The sequence below is a fragment of the Numida meleagris genome, chromosome 4 (genome assembly GCF_002078875.1).
Source record: "Numida meleagris isolate 19003 breed g44 Domestic line chromosome 4, NumMel1.0, whole genome shotgun sequence".
NCBI classification, from domain to species: Eukaryota; Metazoa; Chordata; class Aves; order Galliformes; family Numididae; genus Numida; species Numida meleagris.
Window position 1 is genome coordinate 27,114,789 of NC_034412.1, and position 6,000 is coordinate 27,120,788.

Below are 6,000 nucleotides of genomic sequence, written 5' to 3' on the forward strand. Positions count from 1 at the left end.
TAAATCCCACAAGACTAGTCCATTAATAACACACTAATAGATTTCAAGTTCTTGAACAGACGCGCTTTCTTAAGATTCTTATGTGATGTGATTTTCCAGCTGGCTAACCTCACTTTCTTTATTGTTGGCTGATTTCCATTATTTCTTCTGCTATAATAACTTCATGTCATTTTCAATGAAGTTTTGAAACCCCGATCATACCTGTCTTAAATATATTTCTTTTCCCTACAGTAAAATTCATTTTTATCCATTTTCTGCTATATTTCTTCATCCTTTTTCTTACTTTTTGAAGAAGTAATTTCTTTTTCACTTTGAACTTTTGACCTGCGCAGAAAACTATCTCCCTGTTTGCTTCATTATTTCTTTACAAGTTTTCAGGAAAAGTCCATTGTAAACTCAAAATCAATTTTTTTTTCCAGTTAAGTGACATAGCTCAGTAGTCACTTAGTATTCTACATTGCACAGTGTCTATGGAAATGAAAAACTTCCATTAACTGCATAAAGTAAAACTTTCCACCAAAAACTTCCCAACACAAAAAGATTGTGCTGACATAACTAATTGTCTGTTTCACCTTTTCCTTCTAAGAAGACTACCTAGCCATTTGTTCCTTTTGCAAAGGTTGTATATTAAGACTAGATTATTGCTTTCTTCTTGATGAGTTGTGGTAAGTATTATCAATTGCCATCGCCGCGCCAAGGAAGCTTACCTTTGTTTTATTAGGTACAGTACAAAGACTGGAAAAGTTATGTGTTTGCACCATAGATTTTCAACATAAAGACATGGCACATACACAAAGATTACATGTATTCTTCTCTTGTTTTCTTGTTCCTATAATAATTTATCCCCAGTCAGATGGATATATATTTACTCAAATAAAGCTTTCTTTCTGAGTGGCTTTTTTTACTGATATCTCCACTTTCATTTTTAGAGTCGCGTGCAAATTTTTTCATTTCTAGATTAACCTTTTGGGTTTATGCTCTAGATTACAAGTGTAGATGGATAGAAAATAAAGTCCCCTGAATGTCACCTGCTTTTTCATTAATGGCAACTGGAGTAGAAGTCTATAATTCTGGAATAATTTTAGTATTATTAACAAAATTTAAAGAACAAAAGTGTATTATCTTAGCTTAATTATTTTAATATGTTGAGAACCTATGGGAGATGATGATAAAACTTCTGTATCACTTAATACACAGCAAAAACACAGAGAAAAGTAACAGTATAAGTCAAGCATACTGAAATCTACTTCTTTTTCCATTTGTTTGACATTAGTATTTTATACATCTTCACAATAAAGTTTCAGAAAACCTACAGTAGCTGAAACTTTAAATGAAACTAGATAAACTGTAATTTGAGATTCCATGGGCGTTCAATTTCTTCTAACAGACTAACCATCAAGGAGAGCCACATTTGCAAGTTATACAATCAAAAAGAGAGGGAGAGACGTATGTTTAACAACCCCACTTCTTCAGCAGCTATGATTCTGCACTAATAAAATATCTCAAACCTTGTGATAATATCAAAGAGTACTAGAGCAGAATAACTAGCAAGAAGAAAGAAAGAGAACAGTAATTACAAGAAATTATTACTTTCTCATATCTATTGCTGTTATACCTTTGATAACAACGACATCCATCAGAGAGTTTTCCAGCAAGACTACATACTTCCACTATTTCAGATGGACTAAAAGCAAACTTTCCTGTACAAAAGTTATTAGTAATTAGCAGAAGGTAATAAGGGTACTGAAAAAGGAAAGAATTCTTACCATATTCTATGGTGGTTTTGAGTGCCTGAAGCATAGAAAGCTAAGCACAATGAATTTATGCTGATTACTTAAATTCATTTTTCCTCCTTTTCTAAGTAAAACCTCTACTGATATATTACAAAAGAGTTTTTCTCACTGAAAATCTGCAGAAATGAGTCAAAGCTGATTTCTCACACAAACTTCAAAGGACAGAAAATAAATGTGAAACAGAACTTAGCTTCTCAAGACATTTCTACAATAAGCATATCCCAAGGAAAATGAACTTACAGCAGCAGAAGTGGGTGCATTTAACAGTGAGGTAGACTATCTACCGAATAGAAAATTTCTCACATATATTCCCAACTCAGCTGTCATCACTATAAATTATAGATGTTGTTTAAGTCAAAAAGTGATAGGAGAAAAGTATTTTTAGCTGCATTAAACAATACAGCAACTGAAAACAGCACAACTAACACTGTACGATGTAACAAGGCTTACTAGGTTGCCTGGTGTTGATTGTCCTCACACTATTATTTGAGAACTACTGCTAGAGAAAAATATTTGTTTTATGGATTTTCATCTTTTCTTTCTTTTATCACCAATTTTCAACTACATTTACAACTAATATTTAAATAACATCTTAGTTGTAAGATCACTATCAGTCACACCATCATTTCAGTGTAGCAGGACATTTGATTTCAGGCTTCCTACAATCCTTTAGTCCATTCCCATTAAACATTTATTTCTTTGATGAAAAATGATACTTTAGATAATTTTCCTTCTCTTAAATGACTAGATATTCTGTCCCTGATGTCTAGATATTCTGCAACATTGCTTATTCTTGCAAGGTGACTTCTCTGTACTAAATTTTGGAGTGAAAGGAGTCCTACCTAGTTTGTGACCCTGTGTTACATGAGATTGTATTCTGGCTGTAGTGAGTGCCTGTGCCTGCGGCTGCCGGTGAAGAGCGGCAGGGATTCCACCTGCATGAGGTGTGAGCAGGCGGATGATCTGCTCACTATGGTGGTGAAGCTCAAGGAGGAGGTGGAGAGATTAAGGAGAGTCAGAGAGTACAAGCAGGAGGTAGACTGGTGGAGTAACTCTTCTGAACTTGCAAGAAAGACACTGGGGTGATACCCCCAAATGGGGGTGAACCCCCTCCCCTGCCATCATCGAGCAGAGGGAGGCAATCTAAGTGAAGAGTAAGAGTTTCCACTTCAGGTCCCAGCTCAGGGTCACAGCAGCCCCAATCCCAACCTACCTCGGTTCCCCAGATGCCTCTGCATAATAGGTTTGAGGTTCTGGAACTAAAGGGAGAGGTGAGTGAGGATGTGGTGGCAGGTCCATCCACTCTTGAGATTGACTAGAGTGAGGTGGTCGACTCCACAGCTCCAGACTGCCTCCACCAAGAAGGAGGAAGGAAAGGAGCAGGAACATCCATCTCATAAATACATGGCTGAGAGGCTGGTGCAAACACAAGAATTTCGTATTTTTTTCTGACCATGGAGCAGTTTACTTGGCAACTGGCCTGATGGCTGTAGATGGATCAGTCTCTCCTTTTTCAGAGGGGGAAATGCATCCTTGCCCAGGATCAGGAAGGGATTGTTGAGAGGGCTTTAGATTAGATAGGAAGGGGATAAAACCAGGCCCATTAGAGATGAGCCTAAGGGAGTGATGACGGGATTGGGGGTGAGGCAGTGGGCTCAGCTGAAGTGCATCTACACCAATGCACACAGCATGGGCAACAGACAAGAGGAGCTGGAGGCCACTGTGTGGTAGGCAAACTGTGACTTAGTTGCCATTATGGAAACATGGTGGGATCACTCCCATGACTGGAGTGCTGCAATGGAAGGATATAAGCTCTTCAGAAGGGACAGGCAAGGAAGGATGAGAGGTGGCGTGGCTCTCTATGCTAAAGAGTGCTTTGATGTTGTTGAACTTGGGGCTGGGAATGATAAGGTTGAGTCTCCGTGGGTAAGGATCAGGGGCAGGGTCAGCAAGGTGGACGTGGTGGTAAACGGAGTCACATCCAGCTGGCGACCACTCACAAGTGGTGTTCCCCAGGGGTTGGTATTGGGGCCTGTCCTCTTCAGTATCTTTATTGATGATCTGGATGAAGACATTGAGTGCACCCACAGTAAGTTTGCACATGACACTGAATTGGGAGGAAGTGTTGATCTGCCTGGGGGTAGGAAGGCTCTACAGAGGGATCTGGTCAGGTTGGATCGCTGTTCTGAGGCCAATAGGATGAAGTTCAACAACTCCAACTGCCGGGTCCTGCACTTTGGCCACAACAACCCCAGGCAATGCTAGAGGCTTAGGGCAGAGTGGCTGGAAGACTGTGTAGAGGAAATGGACCTGGGGATATTGGTCAATGCCCGGCTGAACACAAGCCAGCAGAGTGCCCAGGTGGCCAAGAAGGCCAACAGCATCCTGGCTTGTATCAGAAATAGCACTGTCAGCAGGAGCAAGGAAGTGATCATCCCCCTGTACTCAGCCCTGGTGAGGCTGCACCTCAAGCACACTGTGTTCAGTTTTGGGCCTCTCACTACAAGAAAGACATTGAGGCCCTGGAGCGTGTTCAGAAAAGGGCAGTGAAGCTGGTGAGGGGTCTAGAGCGCAAGTCTTATGAGAAGCAGACTGTTAAGTCTGGAGAAGTGGAGGCTCGGGCGTGACCTGATCACTCTCTATAACTACCCAAAGGGAGACTGTGGTGTAGGTCTCTTCCGGCCTTGGTGATTCTCTGATTCTGTGATCTTTTCTTACACATGGCAATACAGACTTCTTTGAAAGCAGTGATGCTTTCCAACATTTTCCCATGCACAGAACCATATGTTCTCATCTTGCATAGACCAGAGAATAAAGAAGGTAATAAATGACCATGAGAAAATCATTCAGGCCTATGTATTTTCACAGGCAACACTGATGTGTTGAAGAATGCTGATTTTCCAAACTTGTAAGGGGGATTAAATACACTGAGATCTTCTAGGAATTTTGTTGGTTAAAAATAAAATGTATTGATGAAACAGAACAGGAATGGTAGAAAAAAATACAGTTTGAAAGATCAGATGACCATACATCTTGTTGGGTTAACATTTTATACTCAAATGCATTTTTTATGCCTAATATAGCAAATGTGAACACCACTAGGTAAGCGCAATTAGAGTACTTTCTACTTATTTAAAAAGTGGCATACAACAGTACATATATACAATATTTATTCCCAGAAAATACACTCAAACTCGTATGAAACCAGTCACCTCACACTATGCACATTTGAGCAAATCATACACATGGAGATTGATTTTTTTTAACTCTCATTATATTAGTAAGAAGTTAAATAAATATACTAGTAACATAAAGAATAAATTAGATTGAGATTTGTTACTAAGGTTTTACTTCTGCTCTTAAGTGTGTGACCAACATTTAGTTCTTCTGAAAAACAGGCTCCTCCATAAGCAAGAGATTAACCCCAAGACCAGCAAGTAATAAAGATTTCCCTACCTTAAAAATAATAATAAAAAAATTATTCAGTTTGCTAATCACTTGAAAGAGTAGTATTTACTAAAAACAGTGCAAACTGATCTATTTGTTTTGCTGGCCAACCTCTACTGGGGGAAGGAATTTTATCAACAGGTAAAAACAGGAAAAATATCAGTATGGAAAAGTAATTTTAATGTCTTAAGATTTTAACAGTAATATTTTTTCATTAATTTTTTATATAAAACATTTACAAGTCTTATGCTTCCCTTAACTTCTGAATCAGTAAGATTTATTTTCTCTACCTTTACTGTTTTGCCATGCTAAGTTTCTATGATAACCTCCATAGACCCAAACAAAAGCATGTGCTCACCTTCAGGTGATACAAGTTATTAGTCCATTTTCTTCACAGAAGATATTTTTCCTGCACAAAGTAAAACCCCAAAGCTATCTCTAGCCTCATTTAATCTTTTCAATACCTTGATAACCTGCCCTGCAGTATTTTGTCTTTATCACACTGCTTTCATCTGCAACTTTTCACAGCAACAGAACTGCACCTCAGACTTGTGCTATAAGACGTGACACCGTAACATATGAAACATGAATTATTAAAAAAGTAAAGGAATCCTGAAACAGAATGTCTTTTCCAGAGGCAAAACTTCAGTCTGGGTTTGCTGGCTTGGAAGCTAAATCATCAAATCCAGCCAGAACTTGACCTGCAGTGAGATGGGTCACACCATCTCAGGTCACTTCCTGACAATCAGAATTTGTACAC